This window comes from Lycorma delicatula, chromosome 8 (genome assembly GCF_047948215.1).
Source record: "Lycorma delicatula isolate Av1 chromosome 8, ASM4794821v1, whole genome shotgun sequence".
Taxonomy (NCBI): domain Eukaryota; kingdom Metazoa; phylum Arthropoda; class Insecta; order Hemiptera; family Fulgoridae; genus Lycorma; species Lycorma delicatula.
Genome location: NC_134462.1, coordinates 128,636,446 through 128,657,424, shown reverse-complemented (window position 1 = coordinate 128,657,424; position 20,979 = coordinate 128,636,446). Strand labels below are relative to the sequence as shown.

General features: G+C 30.1%; 1 long non-coding RNA gene across 1 annotated transcript in view; it reads left to right on the top strand.

Moving 5' to 3' along the window:
* The window catches only part of LOC142328842 (uncharacterized), a 61,253-nt gene that overhangs the window by 22,791 nt on the left and 17,483 nt on the right, over nt 1-20,979 (top strand). Inside the window, exon 2 of the long non-coding RNA XR_012757371.1 lies at nt 5,760-5,833. This is a non-coding gene — a long non-coding RNA (uncharacterized LOC142328842). The remainder of the gene's footprint in view (nt 1-5,759; nt 5,834-20,979) is intronic.

Below are 20,979 nucleotides of genomic sequence, written 5' to 3'. Positions count from 1 at the left end.
AGGAGCCGGGCCTGGTCTTCGTTTTTTTTTCGCCCGGGGGAAGGAGAGTCCCCGTCCCTCGGGGGTTCGAGAGTCTCCGTGCTGCCCACTCGTGCAAGTACGAGCGAACGGCAGCTCCGCAGAGGGCTGTCTCTCATCCCCGAGCCTCTCAATCCTTCTGAAGAATCCTAGCGCGGCCATCCGCTCACTAAGGTATCGTCATTGTCGTGTCGGCAAATTCGGGAGACACTTTGCGTTAAAGCCCCCGCTACCAGCACACGACCCCTGCACCTGGCGACCTCCTCCACCAAACTGCCCAGAAATCCGTTGTTAATTGAAATTATGAAACTACACGCTCTATTGTTACAACGTTTACACATGTATTTTGTGTAAAATAATAAATCTTTCATTCTGACTAAATAGCATTTCTTTTATAAAATTTGTATTATGAAATTGTGATACTTGGAAAACAGGCGAAAACTACCTAATATTACAAAATACTTTTAATATTTTTTAAAAAAATAAATTCAAATTCTTAGAACTAACGAAGAAAATATGAAATATTAAAACGTTTATTTTTACATTAAATATCTCTTAAGATAAAAGTGATTTTACAAACTTAAACGTTTTCTTCTTTTTCTCTTTAAGGATAATTTTTTTTTTCAAAATATTCTCAAAATTTCATTATCTCTGTTCTGGTTTATAATTGATGGAAAAAGAATAAGGGATATCTAAAACAAATTTATATAAGCATTTTACTTGACAGGTTTTAGCTGCCCATTAATGACACACCATCACGACGTTTTAACCGATTCAGTATTCCTTCCAATTACAGTGGTCCAACATTTTTCTACACTTCAGACGTGTCGGATATGTTTCATTCGTTCGCTACCCATACAAATTAATACCGTTTACCTTGCACGAGAATAGAATTGCGGTATGAGGCATGCGGAGGTAAGTAGCAGTCCCCTTCGTCAAAACTGTCTCACACACACACACACACACACACACACACCGATAGTAGCTCGCCGGTACTGTATTCTTTAGAGCTCTGTTCTCCTTGTCGGCGAACAGTATTACATTTGAAGATCATTAGTTTTTAATTTCTGAATTTATAAACAATACCGCAACAGGAAAATTGAACTACAAGAAATATATATATATATATATATATAGTTCATAACTTCTTTGAAGTCTTCCTTTTAATCGGAGCTTGATTTTTCATTTAGTATTTTTGTTCAGCTCTTCATCATTCGATTTATCATCAAAACCAGAGGTATACGACATATTGTTTGACAGTAATCTGTTGGTTTTCAGCAGCAAAATATCCTCAGATGATTCTGATAGAATTTCCAAATGAGCCGCAATCTTTTTAACAATGTGTAGAAGGAACGAATAGGCTGTCTCTTCTACTAAATGAAATTTTAAAAAATTTAGAATTAATATAAATCACTAGCTTAGTAACGAGTTGCTTAGGACACTTCAATTTTTGTCTCGCCCTTGAAATTTCATTTAGACCCCAGGTTGGCAAGCCCTTTTTTAATACAACTCTTAATAAATATGCCTATCTTAATAGGTAATATTTTAATCGATTTTTTTTTAAATGTAATTTTTATGTTCCCCAATTCTTTGGACTTCATTGTTACCTAACGTATTCAACCCTTTAATCTTAAGGACCGTTTACCATGTATAGATTTTCAATACATCTATCCGATTTGCATAGATTTTTTTAAAAAATCCAATCCTTACAACTTCGTAAAAATCACATTTATTACATGTGCCAGTTACAACATGTCCCAAATTTTTTTTCTTTATATTGAATTTAATTTTGTTATTTTCTTATTAAATTCCCGGTCGCGCAATCTCAATTTTAATTTCACTTTCGTTTTGTTTTATTTTTTCATTTTATTCTAATTTTATATTCCTTATGTACCTTTTTTTTCTTCGTAATTTTTTAACATTAAGATTTAAATAACTACAAATGGATTTCAATTATTTCTGGTTTTTATGTTTTGGAGATATTTTTTATATGTGACTTTAGTTTTAAATATTTTTTCGTAATTTTTTTATGTAATTTAAAAATTTTTAATTTGCTCTATAAATAAATAAATACTTTTATAGGATCAGAATATTTACATATAAATAACAGTACGTACAAACGTATACATATCATTAATAATCGTAAGTGTGTAGGTTGATAAATTTGGCAAGGGATTATATTTTTAATGAAAAGATTAATAATACACATGGTTTTTTCTAATTTTGACATAATATATTTATTTACATAACTTTATCGCATTTTTAACTCGTGTAATTTAAATAATTGTGTGATGTAAGAATTATAAATATAATATACATAATATTTATTATTATAAAATAAATAGTTTTTTAATAATTAATTCCTCATAATATATTGCATTTCATTTAAATAAATCTGAGGTTAATTATAATGTGTAGATTTTACACTGTGGTAGGGATAATATTTATTTATAATTTTATGATGATGACATGATGTAATAGTAAAAATATGTATTAGTCATGTGCCAAATGTTACAATATTAAATAACTTAGTATGATATACACGTGCCTGAGAAAAACATTTCCATCAAAATTATTGTAATGTATTATTTCCCGTGTTAGTAATAATTGAAAATAGTAATAATAAATAAATAAATAAACATGTAGTACGTAATTCGTAGAATTAAGTCGTTTTTTTCCTGCTTTTCTTTGAAAAAATATTATTTACATGAACACGGATATAAGCAAATTAGTACGTATGTTACTGACTAAGCGCATTGTAAGTTTTTTTAAATAACTTACAAATATGAGAATATCAAGGCGGATTTAAACCTGGAAGAAATGAAAATCTTTAATCTAAAACAAATTTTACAATACCAAAAAATTGAAAACCCAAAATTAATTACAATTTTTTAAATTTTCAGAAAGCCTACGAATCTATCCACAGGGAATCTCTACTGAAAATCCTTGAAAATTAGATTCCAGGATCGAAAACATAAAAGAATTATTAACAAACACAAAATCCAAAGGGAAATTCGTAGGGGAACTTTCAGAACCGTTCAAGAGTAAAATTGGGTAAGGCAAGGAGATGGACTGTGTACGATCCCCTTTAATTGAGCCCTTTAAAATAAATGAGAGAATGGGAGAAATAAATTTAAAAGTTCAACAAAAAATGGACGCTAAAATTATAAATTCATAAATACAAATATTCTGGTCTTCGTAGACGATATTGTAATTTTCACAAGAGATATAGACAAGGCTAAAATCAAAATTCATAAACTAAGCGAATTTTCAAACAAAATTGATCTTCAAATTTCTAATTAAAACATTAACTTGGTTTCCGATGACAAAGGGAACACAACTCAAAATACTTAAAAAATTTCCGTCGACAAACAAATAAGTAGAGTTCTAAATTTAAATGTTTGGGAAATTATAACACCGAATAAAACTGATAAAAACGGGATGAAGAATAAAGAACGAAAATTGGGAACCGTGTATCATCTGGTGAAGAACATTTACGATAAAAAATCCCTGTCATATATAACTCCAAATTTGGAGTACCATAAAACTGTAGTCCTACCAGAAGCACAGTACGGTGCAGAATTCCTATAAGTTTTTTTTTTCAGAACAAGAAATAGCAAAAGTAGAAAAAAGGATTTTAAGAAAAATTTACGGCTTAAAATATGAAAATTGAATTGATAGAGTGAAAAAGATATTTACAAATATGCAGAAAAAATAGAGGACTTAATTAGGAAAAGAAGATTACAGTTTTATGAACATTTACGCAAAATGGACAACAAACTATTTAATTTCTACATAAACAGAGCTACAAAGACCAACCGGTTTAAAGAAATAGAAACAGATCTAAAAGCATTCCTAAGGATCTGTATAAAAACAGAGATAAATTTATTAAAGAGATTCGAGAATGGAAGTTACCAGAGAGAAAGAAAAAAATGTAGATGGACGGCAGAAAGGCGATAACAATTGACCAAAAGAATGAAAACCTTTTGGAAAATGAAAAAGAAGTCAAAACTATGCAAACATTATCCGTGGTGGTCGGAACGAAAAGAAAAATAACCGTAAAAATTTACTGATAATATTTTGTTCCACTTATTATTTATTATCTTCTATTAGCCTATAACATCTCAAAATACTAGTTAACAAAAATTGAAAAGTACCCTTATTATGGCCAAAAAAGGTTTAAAGATGAAGTATCCTCTATAGAGTACGTAATTAATATTTTCTCACTGCCCTTACCCAGTTTGGATTTTTATGGACCTACTGTATTACCAATTTAAACAAGTACAACGTAGACTATATACAATATATATGGCTGCTTTGAAAACAAAGCCTTCTTAAAAAAAAAATTACTTTCCCGTAATGACGGGAAAATTTTAATCACATTTTTATTTAAAACTATTTAGAATTGTAATGTCGAGTTTTCAAGGTTCTATGAGATTGGATCGGGTGTCCCTCAGAGTCCTGTTCTGGGCCCTGTGTTGTATTCCATATTCGCTTAGGACATTCCGGTCCTGAATGATTACATCGTCGCCACGTTCGCTGATGACAGCGAACCTGGCCGTTCGCGATATCCTGGCCGTTAACGAAAACCCTGGCCTAGCCTCGCAGACCCTACAAATGGCGCTGGATCGTGTGTGCGTGTGGCAGAAAAAGTGGAGGATTAAGGTTAATCATGGTAAGTCGAGGCACGTCATTTGCCATGCGGAGAGGTGACGACTGTCCCGGTGTGTACTTCGATGGTGTTTTGATCTCGCTAACGGAGACTGTGCGGTATCTGGGATTTCACCTGGATCGGCGTTTGACCTGGAAGTGTCACGTGACGATGAAGAGGAAACAGCTAAACGCAAGGTAAAGGGAACTTCATCGGCTGCTACGGAGGAACTCAGGCCTCACGTTATCAAACAAGATATTAATTTACAAAACTATCCTGCGCCCAATCTGGACATAGAATTGTGGGGAACGGCTTGTACTAGTAATGTGGAAATTATACAACGATTTCAGAACAAAGTAGCGAGGGTAATTGCAGAAGCTCCGTGGTTCACGCGGAATGATGATTCAGGATTATCTGGAACTCCCATCGGTTCGTGAGATTGCACGACAGCGCAATATCAAATACCTGCAGAGGCTTGAGAATCATGTAAACCACTTTGCAATTAATCTACTCGATAACAGCAGAGTTGTCCAACGGTTGAAATGAGCCCATGTACTCGACTTAGGGTCTGCGTAACAGTTTGGAATCTAACACCGTCAAGCTTAGTGGTGTCGTATCTAATTTCTTGTTACTTTTCTTTCTTTTTTCGTTGTTATTAATGTTTGTTTTGTGTCCTATATGGTGCTGAAATTAATGGTTTGTAATTTATGACTGAGCTTGGAATTTCATATTTGACTATAAGTTTGCTTGCAACTGTTGTGTATTTTGGGGGTTCCTTAAGGACCTTCTTATCACGTGCTTTTGTCAGGAAACTTATTTATGGCTCCGCAGGAGAGCCGATTGTAATTATAATTGTTACTGAGAAAAAAAAAAAATAGCAACATCCGGTTCTAAATCGACAAATGCGGGATGATGTCCCGCAAGTTAAATTTAAGACTGCGACAGATCGTGTAAAGAAACAAAATAACGCGTCATTTACTCTTCTTCAATTCTATAGAGAAATATATAACTATATATTTTTTAAAAAATTCATAAAACCACTATAATTACAGGTAGAAAATAATTGTAATAAATTTTTTTTCTGTTACAGGATGAATTTTGCGTAGAAGAAAAATTGAATGCAATTGAGTTATGAATCCAGAGGTTTTGTAAGTAGATTATCAGGTATGAGAACGAGGTTATTAATTTCATTAACCACAAAATATTTAACTATAAAAAATAACTTTTTAAACAAAGATGTCAATCGATCATAATTGATTAAATTTTAATGTAACTGATGACATCAATCGGAGCTTGAAAAATCTTCAAATATGATTAAACATAAACGAATAACAACCATGAGAAATTCTGTCGTGTTATTGAATCTATAACACAATGTCATTCCAAAATAGGTACTTACGTATTAACGCCACCGCAGCTACAGCTTTATTTAAAAACAAACTAGTCAATCGGATTTCAGTGGAAAATGGGCCGATATAGATTTTAACATAGATTCAAAACAGTCTTTATTAATTTTAATAAATGGTTATTTATATTTATTTATTTTATAAATATAATTTAACCAAACTTAACCTACGCTCGCTTCGCTCGCTAACCTTGACTAATTAACAGCAGTGTTTTGATTATTTAAATAATAAATAATTGCCATAATTACTGAATTTATTAAGTAAATACTCCAAAAAATTACGGTGTTAATTAATCAAGGTTAGCGAGCGAAGCGAGCGTGGGTTAAGTTTGGTTAAATTATATTTATAAAATAAATAAATATAAATAACCATTTATTAAAATTAATAAAGAGACGTTTATTTTCCACCGAAAAGACGATTGACTACTTTGTTTTTAAATAAAACTGTAGCTGCAGTGGCGTTAATACGTAAGTACCCCAAAATATTTCACATGTTGCCCAATGAAGAAATGAAAAGAATTTCAGGGCATGTTTTACAAGTGAAAATAGATAAAAAAGAACTTTTAAGAAAACGCTACGTTTTTGAATCATAGTTTGCGAAATATTTTTTCCTGGTTTTTGTTCCGTTGGTAAAATTATACTGAAATTCTTAGAACTTAAGGAATAAACTTTCACGGTTTCAAATAGTTATTGAAATGAAAAATTGAATAAAAAAGTCCGAAAAATGTATCTGCAGTAATTTTTGAGAAAATTATTGTAAACACAATATTTTTTGTAGGTTTAACATACAATAACGTCAGTAAATAAAATTAAAAAAAAAATTTGTTGTAGATAATATAATTCTAAGAAAATCGTCAACTAAACGTGAACAGTTTGTATTATAATTTTAAACCGAAGCAAAAATCATTTTAATATTTGAAAATATCTAAAAAGAAAATGAATTATTAAAAATAAATTGGAACTTATTATTTAACTTTCTGTTTTAAGTATTCAAAATGTCCACCTTTACTGTTTACACAATAATCTAAAATTCCTCTGTTGAGTTCATAATGTATCAGTATTAATTCGTATAATTTCATCCGAGTTGAAAGTTTTTATCGCTAATTCTTTTCCAGTTAATTTTTGTTCGTATATTAATGATTTCATATGACCTTATATAGTTAGTCCATTGACATTAGGTCAGATAACTAAGGAGAGCAATTAATTGCTCCGCCCAGCTCGATTCAGTTCTTAAATGTTATTTGCAAGTAATTCCTAACTTTATGACAAAAATGAGGAAAGCCTCCCTCCGGACATGTTGACAAATCATTTCTTGTCTCGTTAGTAATAAAATGTATTTTAAAAGATGTAGAAAATTATTCTCTAAAAATTCTAAATAAAAATTACCCCTACCTAAGGCGATTTAAAAAAATAAAAATACGTTCCAATACCTAATACTATACCAAACATTAACATTAAAAAAACCTGTATTGGTAACTGCTTTCTATCGTGCCCTGTAAATCACCGAAACCTTCACTGATGATTATTTCGCAAATTACTCAATCTCTTCTAAAAAATTGGTTCATCAGTACATAAAACAGAATTTTGTGGATGTGATCTTGAAACCAGAAATACAAATATAGACGCGGTGAAAAGTCTCCTAGTATATTTTGAACCTACCCATCGGGTTGATTTAGTGGTGAGCGCGTCTTCGCAATTTCAGCTGATTTGGAAGTCGAGGGTTCCAGCGTTCAAGTCCTAGTAAAGCCAGTTATTTTTATACAGATTTGAAAACTAGATCGTGGATGCCGGTGTTTAGTGGTTTGGTTGTATTTAAATTATTATAGTATATACAACTTGGTTAGATATCGTAAAAAATGCTTGATTAAATCGTGCAAATGTAAAATTAAAATAAAACTGATTACAATATGTATTATAGAATAATATTTTTATATTGGAATATATGTATTGTATATAGAACAATTTGTTAGAAGCAGTGGCGGCTCCCACCCCCATTAGTGGGGGTGCTGCTCCAGAAAATATTTTTCTAGGCCTTTTCAAGGCCATGGTAAAGTTTTCTGTAAAATAAAAGAACCGAAAAAAATGAATCAAATATAATAACTGGAAGCAGGATAATAATCTAATTCTACACTTTACGACATTCAAGAACATGGTATACGGTTTTTAAGCACATTGAGCTTAAAAGCCGTATACTGTTTAACCGAATAAATAATAAACTGTTAATACAGAATATTTTTTAGTATTATTAGACAACTTAATAAAATGTCCGCTTAAAAACACTATAGTCCAACATGCTTGATTTAAAGTTCTATCTACCCAGAAACAAACTCATAATTAGTTTTTACTAATTACCTTCTCTTTCGTCCTTCCAGCGTGTTTTTGGACACATTTGCCAATCAAAGAACCCTTACTTTCCGCCATCTTCTGATCACTACTGAAGAAACAATTAAACCGCTTTCATATTCCTTCCGCCGACTAAACTAGAAAAGGAAACGAACAAGGACCGTTCCATACACATGAGGAGTAAAAAAAAAGCTTCCTTCCATCAGTACGCCAGACCCTGGCGTACTGTTGTACCGTTGTTCTCGCAGTGCCGACCCGGCACTGCGAGAACAACGGTACTCTCTTTCCCTCGTACCCTCGCGTGCAGCTTCCTATGTGCACATGCGCACAACAGCCAAACATCACACCGCTGAAACTGTAAAGCGCACAGTTCATCCAAAGATTTTTGTATCTTTTTCATAAAGTGGGGGATGGCTACTGAATTAAGCTTAAGGATTATGTATTGTACAAGTATAAAGTGAGAATTAAAGAAAAATAGACTCATTATATTATATGTTAAAGATAATATCAAGTGGATGTAAGGGGTGCTGCAGTTCCACAGCGTCTATACGCGAGCTGCCACTGGTTAGAGAATTTCTTTTAAAACGATAAAACAAGTTACGAATCTAGTAGAAGTAAGTATGAATATCAATCCATCTCTCAATTCTCTCTGATAAAATATACCAGTTTTTATACAAACACATACCATATAAGTAGTACGCAAGAATATGAAGTAGTTTTTTGTGAAATTTTTCAGCCGGATGATGTTGGGCAGTTACAGTTTAAGACCGTTCGCATTGCATCACTACATACTATGTTCCGCGTGCTTTTCTTTATTCGTGAATGTAATTTTCCTGGTTCGATCACAATAGTATTTTTATTAACAGATCTTTGATTCCTTCCTCCCTCGCGCTCTCTCTCTCTCTATTAATAATTTTTTTTTATATGAATTGAACTATACACATCCAATTCTTTGTACTTCATGGTTGGCTATTTGCCATTTTCAATGGATTTTAATTAACGGTGCCGTCTAGAAAACTGTCAACCTGAGTTAATAACAGTGTTACAGGTATATAAAACTTAACTCGTTCTATCCCTGACTGTAAAATTATAACTTGTTTAACCTTGGCTTGCTGAGTGACAAAGAATTTAATATTGACAACAATGTGTTTGTGACGGTAATATGATAACAGCTTAGAAGAACGAAGAAGGTGAAATAAAGATAGAATGATAGAGGGCTTATATTACTTCTTTATTTTAGGAAGCGATGTTAGTATACAACTGTTTCGTTTCTTTTTAACTTCCGTTAAAGAAATATTATAATTATAAAATCTTAATGAAAAATATGTTTAATATAATTAAGCGAAGGACAAAATGATGAAAAATTATGCAAAAGAAAATAACAAAATATTAAACTGTATGATTGAGAAAAAATAACAGTAACTAATAAAAATACATAATGTAATTAAAAACCTGTTCTAATGTAAATACGTTTATTTATTTATTCGCCACGTCAATCAGCCGCCAACGGCAGTGTAACTTGATATCCCATTCCGAGTATCATCATAAATCATTTTTTAATTGCTTTGTTGAAGCTCATACGACTATTTTAGGCCTTTAGTTGTTTTGATGTTTGTTTATAGAATCAATACGACGTAAGAAAATATTGGAGGTAATAAATACGTAAAAAGCGTTTTCTTTGTTTTTCCTATTGAAAATGCATATCAATTATTGTTGTTTTAAATTGTTAAGACGCGAAAACTTGCGCCTTGGAGGCCGGCAATTGTACGTTTTGATAAATTTATTTAACGATCATAATATCTTGAAATTAAAATATATTTTTTCTCGCTTCTCTTAAATCACTGTCAAGGAACTTAATCAAAATTGAATCCGATTATTCAACGGTTTGAACCTTTAAAGTTTGCTTTATCGATGAAGTAATTATAAGATTCCTTGAATACTTAGACCTTATCTAATTTTATTTTTTACAGTACATGATACGTCTTTTTCGAACTTAGCAGTTGATTTTTCAAAGAATTTATTACACATATTAATCGACGAACCGAAAAATTATTTGTTCTGTTTTATTTAATTCATTGAACTACTTATTGTATTACCTTAAATGCTTTAATCAAAATCATTTGACCTCGTATAAAATAAAAATTCAGGTATAAAAACTGAAATAATATTTGATGATCTATAACCGTAGAAAAATTGTTCTGTGTATAGTTTTAAATTTTCCAGCAACATATCTGTCGAGAAGAAAAATGTCTAAACAGGATTATTTTTCATAAACAAACTACCACCCGTACACAAAAAAAAATTACCGAGAAATTTATTTGACCATTGTTTTTTGTTTTTTTTTAACCTACCTTGACCTCATTTAAACCGGCTTGACATTACAAACATGTTATTTAAACTTTTTTTTTGTTAAAAACTTGAAGTATATTAAATATTCTGTCATCATGTAGTTTCTTAATGGAGATATCCATAGTTTTAACAATCTAAAAACAAGTTGCTTCAACAAAAAATGTTTTGTCTTTACTCATTTTATCTTTTAATTAAGGGATTTTAACTTTACTGATAAAATCTTGTTGCAGTCCAAAAATAATAGCATTTACAAAAAAAAAAAAAAAAAAAATTTTTTATCGTAAATATTAATATTTTTTTTTTTTTTTACAAAAATATACATAACAGGAAATCCTAATTCCTATTGTAATTTCTTGGAGTTAAAGGTATAATTTCACTTTAGTAAACGGCACGGTTAAATCTAAGAATTTCAAAATTTACGGGATTCTACTTTAAAAAAAAAAAAAAAATTATGGAAATGTATAAAATATCTGGTTGACCTCAGGGAGAACATTTAAAAACTCGAAAGTTTAACTCTACAATATTGATTCCCAAACTTTTTCGCCCACGCCCACATTGAGAATCAAACATTTTTAAACTTACCTTCTGTTAAAAATAATAACTGCAATTGCTGTTTTTAAGATGCGCTCTTAAAAACAGCAATTGAAGTTATTGTTTTTAAACGTGGAATATCCTATTTTTGAGTTGAAACATAAATTTTAAATGAAAGTAATTTCTCACTGAATTTTGTTTTTAATTTGATGATTTTAAATCTAAAGTTAAAATAGTTAGAATACAATAATTTTTTATCATAAAATATTGGTGTCCCTTTAATATTTTGTACTAGTAAATAGGTATTTAATTTTAGTTTGAAATATCAGGAAAACATGATTTTCCCAATTTTTTAATCAGCCATCGCCTTCCTAGACCGCCTGAACGCCCCAATTTTCTGTGGGCCCTCTATTGCCCCACCTGAAAGCCTCCAGCGCTCTCACAAGGGAGCGTTATCGCCCGCTTTGGAAAAGAATGGTCTACAATATCGTTCGGTTTCTATCTTCACCGGTAGACTGTGATCTATTTTTATCTCTTAAGTAAAAAATAATATCCATTTTATTCATCGTTACCCTTTCCAGTACCGAATTCTTTCTTAATTTCCGGTTAAACTGCCTAATCGGTTTTCGGATATTTTTTCCGAATCGCTTTTTTCAAAAAAGTTATGCAACTCCCGATATACGCCGTGCTTTTTATTGGTATTTTTAAAGTCTTCCTCTGTTGGATCCAAAGCTACTGTAGCCCGTTGTACACTTTTATTAAACAAAAGACATCCACTTTTGTATTCATTCCGTCATCATTATTGGAAACTCATTAAAGAATAGCGGACACGTCAAACAATACAGATTCTGATCGTCGGTTATGTTACTTGTTACAGGGTTCTAACAGTACTGTAACAAGTTTTAAAACAAGTTATATATTATTATTATTCTACGATCTTTGTTGACACAGAACGAGAACAGTATAACTTCTTAAAAAATATGGCAATTTTTATTGAAAACACTAATTTGAAACTTTTTTTTAAATTGAAACGGGTTTTAAAACTTGTTGCGTAGTGTAAATCCAGCTTTAGGTCCCTCTCAAAAAAAATTCTAAACGTAACTTCCATACCCGCTTCGGATATTATTGAATTTATTATTAAATGTAGTTGCTTTAAAAATAAAGCCCAGATTTCATTTTCTTATAAAAAATTAATTAAATTTTTGTAACAAAAATATTTTAAAGAAACAAACACATCGCTATCAAAACAACATACCGTCAAAAAATATATTATAAATATTTGTAAAAAAATAAGCTATCAATATTTCTAGAAACAAATATAAATTAAATTAGTAATGTAGCAATCGTATGAATACCAGTAGCATTTTAATTATTTAAAAAAAAGAAAATAATTCTTTATACGGCTCCCACCGGAAATAAACGTGTAAAACAACTTTACAAAATTATTCCTTAAATCAGAAGTCAAATTTTCAGATAATCGACACTTTGAAAAAAATACTTATTCAGTGGGTATTTTTTTCGAATCTGCGGGTGTTTTTATACAATCGGGACATTATGAGACTTTTTTCCCTTTTTTTTTTTATAAAAAGTAAAATATTTTTAAAAATTCTGCATAACGTACTTAATGAAGGAGAATGTGACAAACGTTTATACAGTAATTATCTATTGAATTCAAAGGACTGATCACTTTAACACTACTGATTTGACTTGACTTAATTAATGGTGGAAATTTATGTGTTAACCTAGAGTGAATCAAACACAAACGGGGTTCATCATAATGAACATCTCAAAGTTACAAATACCAAAACAACTGAACATCTTTGATAAATCACAAAGGTCAGCCAAAAAACGTTTCCACAGATTTTAACCGGTTCTTTTTTTGGCATTTATTATCAGAAATGGCTACAAGATAAACTACAGGATAAAATTATTCTATTTAATCTACGATTTTACCTTAAATAATAATATCTTAATGTCCGTCATCTTTCTTTTTATTGTAATAAAGATACAGATGACCAAACCTATACAAGCTTCATTAGGTAGGTAGGCTGAAAGTATTATATTTAGCTAAAAAGTATTTACTCCACTAGGTCAAATAACATTAAAACTTAAAATAAATTAATACTTTTTAAACTTGGATATCAAAAGGTTCGTTAGAACTTCGCCGGTAAGAGTCCGCAGAACTTGACGATGCGGCGAAGTCAACGAAATATGTTCACAGTTCTAAACATGACCTGATCTAATAGTGAAATTGGGGGGAAAAATAAGCATAAAAACATTATATTTCAGTTCACTTATATTTGTAATAAAGAATACTTTCAAAGAATTTTGTTAGAAAACGTTTTTTCTTCCATTTGGTGAACCGCGGACTCGAATATGTCACTTTTCCTTAAAAGGTGGGTTTACGAATCGCGCCGCTAGGTAGCAGTACTTGATAATACAAAAACTTGACAATTTACTTGAAATAATAAAATTTAAAAGAAAATATACCACAGATTATGATGCTCTTATATAAATGAAAGAAAGGAAAATAAAACAATTTTTTTAATTCCTACGACTTCATTAAAAAAAAAAATAAAAGTATTAGTTTACAAGAGATTATAGCTGCTAATAAAACGACGCAAACACGAACTCGTGTTGCAAATGTGGCAACAAAGGTTTGTTACATAAAACAGAAATAGATTCGATAGGTAAAATTTTATTCTACAATCAGAAGTATTTGAACTAATTGATGGAGAAATAAAAAAAAATCATTCAATAATAATATAAATGTGTGTCCACGGATACGATAAAAATCGAGGGTTGCATTTACAAAGTAATAAATGCCATTTTACAACACGGGTCTTCGAGTCATGAAAGTAGTACTAATTTTATTAAAAAAGAAAAAATTTGGTACGTAGTGAATTATGTAACTATTAACAGCAAAAATATTGGCCAAGAAATTAAAAAATTGTGTATTTGTTTGTTCTAGAAAGACAATAAATTTTAATAATAAATCCATAAGATAACGATCGGTAATTAATAAAAAATAAAAGAATGATCACACAAAATCGTACGGAATAGTCTCGCTGATATCATTTCTTCCGTTCAAAAAAACAAAAATTTCTGTATATAAATAAAACTTTTTAACAAAATGATACTGATATCAAAAAAAGTAAGACATTACACATTTCTGTTATCAAAATCTGTTATTAATTTAAAATTTTGTTTAAAAAAAATACATGTTAAATGTATGTAATGGACAATAGATATACAATAATAGATAATAAAGTTTAATATTTCCACGTATTTTTTTTTTTATTTTTAATTATTTAAAGAAAGTAAATTATTTCACCACTTTAGCTAATCAATATATAATAATTATTAGTTAATAAATGTGCTGTTCCAATTCTAAGTTATGATAGTTATTAAATCTTGCGTGGTATTTCAAACAAGAATTTGAAGTTCTCATTCAGCACGTTTTATAAGCAGCTTCCTTAAGATATCCCCATAAAAAATGTCAGGAAGGGATAAATCAGGAGATTAAGGGAGCCACAACACATTCGAAATGTTCATGAAAACACTGATACAAGAAATTTATGGTGTTGTAGGGTGTATGACCCGTAGCTTTATCCTGCTGAAACCGCGTGCACTCTAGCCGGTCTGCAGGTATAGTTTTAATAAATTGTTACACCATCTATACATATCGATTACTGTGCCGTGAAAGAATGTCTTGAAGATTCGCCTACGTGATACTGAACACAAAACACCCACTTTTTGTCCGTGCAGAGGAGATTCGTGCGTGGATTTCCGTACACCAAATGCGTAAATTTTGTGCATTCACGTATCCATCAAGGTGGTACCGTGCTTCGTCAGACTGAAACCGATCGTCGAATTCGCCCCTATATGACAGAAAATTACACGTTTTCCAGCGTCTACAATTAACAACTCACACGAATTCTGTACGGATGCGTCTTTAAAAACTTGCGCAATGCCGTGTGGACACTACCAACGCGCAACGGAGAGACCAGACCGGCTAGATAATCGACGCACAGACTTTTTGGGTGTTAACAGAATATTTAGATTGCACGTCGATAAACTTTTCTGGTGTTGGCACTTTCGGTCGACCACTTTTGACTGCATCTACTACATTTCCAGTCTCTTGGAACTTTTCGTACAGCCGCTTGATGGAGGACTTGTTTGATGCATCCACACAATAATTTTCTGTAAAGGTATTCTGGGTATGGCATAACCGGAAGATATAATGTATTGGGAGACGATGAATATTCTCTGCTGCATTGTGTAACTCATTTTTCCTCGATTAAAACTGCTACTGAAGGATACATTCCTTAATAAGGTTTCGTCACTTTTTGAGTACTATATATTTTATTCGGTCTATTCCTCTCTTCCTTTTTTTTTATTTAAAAATTCGATAATTTTTTTTTATTTATAAAAATTAAATATTTCTTAACGTGATGTTGCATTTTGAAAAATTGTAACGTGGTTAACTTTATCTACGGTATAATTTCATACTTTTAAAAATCTGAATTTATATTTGAAAAGGTTAATTATATTTATTAAAAAAGGTAATATTTTTTTATTAGACGTTTGTATATTTTATATATATACACACATTTTTGAGCTGATTAACAAATAGATAACAGATGAATCGGCGTAATTTTTATCATTTTTTATTTCATATTTCTTATGTAATAAGTCCAAAGATTAGTATTTATTTCGTTACAAAAATAATAGTAATAGTAAAACAAACTGACCTAAATTTTTAAAAGATTATTTTAATCAATTAAAAGAAAAAAATAGTCCATATAAATGTAAATTTGCTTATGATAATGTTACCTTGAATTGGAGGCTATCATTTTTTATAATTAATCGCTTTAATCTTATAAAAAAAATTACATTTTTCTAAAATTACTGATTACTGTTTTCCGTCTCTTAATGGCATTTTTATGATTTTTTCTCGGTAAAAGTTATATTATAAGTTAAAAATGAAGTTGGTAGAATCTGTAATAGATTTCCTTTTTTTCTTATAAAAAAAAAAATCGTCCATTAATATTTTATAATTCTATTTTATAAACGATGTTAAAATTCCACAAAAGTATCAATTACTTGATTACGTTTTTAATAAAAATGATCACAATAACTGTAAATTAGACCCGTTAGTTTTTTCTGATTTTTAATAAATTAAGTTTATCGGCATATTTAAGTTGAATCTTTAAATTACAAATATTTTACACAAATGGAACGCAGCAATCGTATTATTTTTATCCAGTGCTCACTTCTTTTTTCAATGACGCAATAGCCTCACCCATCTTACACCTTAACAACTGTATTTTTGTAGTCTTAACTTTCATATTAGGCCCATTGTTGAAATTTATAAATTCTTAGTTGTTACAAAAAATTACTTAATATTTATTAAAAAAAAGTTTGTAAAACAAAAATTAAACGTTTTTTGTTTATAAAATTTACTGAGTGTAGATAAAGACATTTTTTCTAACTTTTATCTATGACACTGGGATTACATTTAAGTTAAATAAAATTATATAAACAAAGAGTTGATTTTTGTTTTCTATAATAATCAAATTAGAACTTTTACAGTAAAAAGAACCTTCTATAAATGCCAAATACGGGTAGTAGAGAAGAGTTTTAAAACCGGTCATCTTATACGACATGAAACTAGAAATATAATTCGAATAGAAAATCTACTCGACATAGAAAGAAGGATTTATGGCCCAAAAATGCCGTAGAACTGAGATCAAATAGATTACGATAAAATTGAAGACCTGGAATTTTTTTTCCAGTCCTTTGACTGGTCTGATTCAGCTTTCCAAGATTCCCTATAAAGTGCCAGTCGTTTGATTTCCGTATACCCCCTACATCCTACATCCCTAACAACTTGTTTTACATATTCCAAACGTTACCTGCCTACACAATTTTTCCCTTATATCTGTCCCTCCAATATTAAAGCGACTATTCCAGGATGCCTTAATAAAAGATTCTTATAAGTCTATCTCTTCTTTTAACTATATTTTCCAAATGCTTCTTTCTTCGTCAATTTGCAGTAACACCTCTTCATTTGTCATTTTATCCACCCTTCTGATTTTTAACATTCTCCTATAGCTCGACATTTCAAAAGCTTCTAATTTCTTCTCAGGTATTCCGATCGTCCAAGTTTCACTTCCATATAAAGCTACGCTCCAAACATATACTTTCAAAAATGTTTTCCTGACATTTAAATTAATTTTTGATGTAAACAAATTATATTTCTTACTGAAGGCTCGTTTAGCTTGTGCTATTCGGCATTTTATATCGCTCCTGCTTCGTCCATCTTTAGTAATTCTACTTCCCAAATAACAAAATTCTTCTACCTCCATAATCTTTTCTGCTCCTATTTTCACATTCAGTGGTCCATCTAAATTATTTCTACTACATTTCATTACTTTCGTTTTGTTCTTGGTTATTTTCATGCGGTAGTTCTTGTGTAGGACATCCATCCCATTCATTGTTTCTTCTAAATCTTTTTTATTACTATATCGTCGGGATCGTAGAATCTTTATCTTTCCACCTTGCACTGTTACTCCGGATCTCAATTGTTCTTTAACATCATTAACTGCTAGTTCTATGTAAATATTAAAAGGTAACGGGGATAGGAAACATCCTTGTCGGACTCCCTTTTTTATTACGATTTCTTTCTTATGTTCTTCAAATATTACTGTTGCTGTTTGGTTCCTGTAAATGTTAGTAATTGTTCTTCTATCTCTGTACTTTAACTCTAATTTTTTTTTAAATGCTAAACATTTTATTCCTGTCTACGTTACGAATGTCTTTTCTCGGTTTATAAATGCCAAGTATGTTAGTTTGTTTTTCTTTAATCTTCATTCTACTATTAATCTGAGTGCTAAAACTGTTACCTGGAAGTAACAATAAGCAAACGACGTATGGACACATGGCTCGAATGAACCATTCAAGGCCAAACAAACAGATTTTCAATAATTTCTGGAACTATAAAGGTCATTGTGACTACGTTAAACAAATGAAAGAGCTCTAAAAGTTCAACATTACTGAAAAAGACTGTCTAGATCGAAAAGAATACAGAGAGAACATTTTTTAATTAAAGATTTTTATAGGTGAAAAGAAAAAATTCAACAGAGGAGAATGGACCGAAGAAAGAAGAGGTAAATAATTCGGAAGAATGAAGAACTTCTGGAAGAAAAAGAAAAAACTATTTTAAATGAAATTTGTGTGGTCATTGAAGGCCTATCGGCAGAGAAAAAAAAAATCAGATTTACGAGTGTTCATCTTTGCAGTTTGGTATCTTTTATAAGGATTTAAATACTAGATCGTGGATATCGGTGTTCTTGGTGGTTGAGTTTTAATTAACCACACATCTCAGGAATGGTCAACCCAGGACTAACACTTCATTTACATTGATACTCATCATCCTCATTCGTTCTACGAAGTAATACCTTACGGTGGTTCCGGAGGCTAAGCAGAAAAAAAAGAAAAAACTATTTGGTATCTTAATTGTCAAGGAAATGACGATGTATTGTAAAAATTTATATTTATTCAACTACTCTCGCTTTATTAATATCCTGTTCAAATTTGATATACGAATAAAACGTTCTAGTGAAACGATTTCAAATCTAATCTTATACGTTCATTTTTTTTTTAATTATTTTAATGTTTAAAAACTTTTTTTAACTTATTATTATATTTAATTATTTTGTAAGACGGGAAAAATTATAAAAAAAATCAAGACAACTTCTTTCAAAAAAATTTTTTCCACCAATAATATTGTGTAGAATGATTATTTAAATAGACTTTGATAAAACCATTCGAAGATTTCATTAAATTCTGTTCGGCCGTTAAGTAAATTCTAAAAATTATTAAAATCACATTTCATTCGTTTTGAATTTCCTGCTAATGGAACCTTAATTTCGTTGAATATTTTCAACAATTTCTTTTCATTTCATTCGACTTGCGGTATAAAGATTCAACCGTTCAAAATTACCAAACGCAATCAAAAATGCAAGTCAATTTTCAGCTCTATCTTTTAATATAATTTAATGTAAAATAAACATTTTATTTACGTTTTATGTTTATAAATCCTTTATATTATAAAATTTATGAATATAAAAGAATGTTTTTGTTTATGTAGGTCTGGTGTTGTAATACTTACGTTAATCTATTCAAACAAGAGAATATGTAGACGCAAGGAGACATTATTGTGTTCAAACATGCAGAAAAACATATCAAGAGTGTATGATATGACCTACTTTCCAAACAGATGTTGTTATCTAATGGTAAATGTTTTGAAATATTCGCTGAGCTACGTAAAAGAAAAATAAACAAATAACGTAATTTATATATACTTATTACATCTTTTCCTATTTAATATTAAGCGCCGTGAATTTAATTAATATTCAGGATTTATTAATATTACGTAGATTATTTTTATAAGACTACTTTAGAAAATTATAATATTTAATCATGAAATCCGTTCGTTTTTGATTACAGATGTTTTGACTGTAATCAAGTTTTATAATTGAATGTAGGTATATATATATTTTTTAATTTAATTTGTACATATTCATTTAAATTGTGTAATCTATTTAATGAGGGTTGTAGTGTACAGAAATATTTCTTTTACGGTGATTGCATTTGAAACATCTTACGTAAGCATTGTCAGTTTATCCCGATCGAAAGTTCCGGAATTTCCCAAATATATATCAGCCGATTTGGGATTTTCCCATGGCTTTTATTTAATGATTGATAAATATTATTATTTTATAATTAATGAAAATTATATAAAATTTACAATCCTGTCTTGAAATCATAAATGGTCGCGACCTATTTTTTTTAAAAAATTGTTTCTACCAGCAAAAATTTTGAACTTTTTTTAACGATAGTTTTAAACTAATAATTAACACTTGGTGAAAAATAAAGTTACAATTGATTTTACAAAAGTTAAAAAAATGATTTTACATGTTTTTAGATAAGAATTTAATCCATTTTTAATTCTGTGATTTCATTTTTTAGATAAATATTTCTGTTGAGAGTTATTAATTTCAAATAAATGGTTTAGATATGTAAAAGGGCACTATATCATAAAAAATAATACATGCGCAACATAAATTAAAGTGATTTAGGGAATGGAGAGGAATAATAAAATTATTTTTAAGTCTAATGTGGTTAGCAATTTAAAAATGTGCAATTTTATCTTAAAATCTGATGTGAACACCACATGACTTTCTTTTACGCCTATTAAATTACATATACATATTTTTTTCCTGAACTTCATTTAAACTTATGTCATTTAAAAGTGAGATACGATCCTCCAATTTTTTAATAAAGTGGACAGTTACACAACTGAATTACGGTGTGGACACCACATTGCATCATTTTTTTTGTGGTGTGTGTATCATCATTTTATATTAGTTTTTTATATTAATTTTGTTTCACGTCGTATGTAGTTATATGGAGTAAGCAACAACATGTCGGATCCATAAACATGGGCACATCGGTTCGAATCCGACTTCATATATATACTTTTTTTTAATTTAATTATATTAATTTATTAATAATAATTATTAACGTTGTAAAACATTTTGAATTAAAATGAAAAGTACATAAAATTTTATTTCACTAATAACTTCTGATTTTTTTTTGCATATTTTTTTTCAAT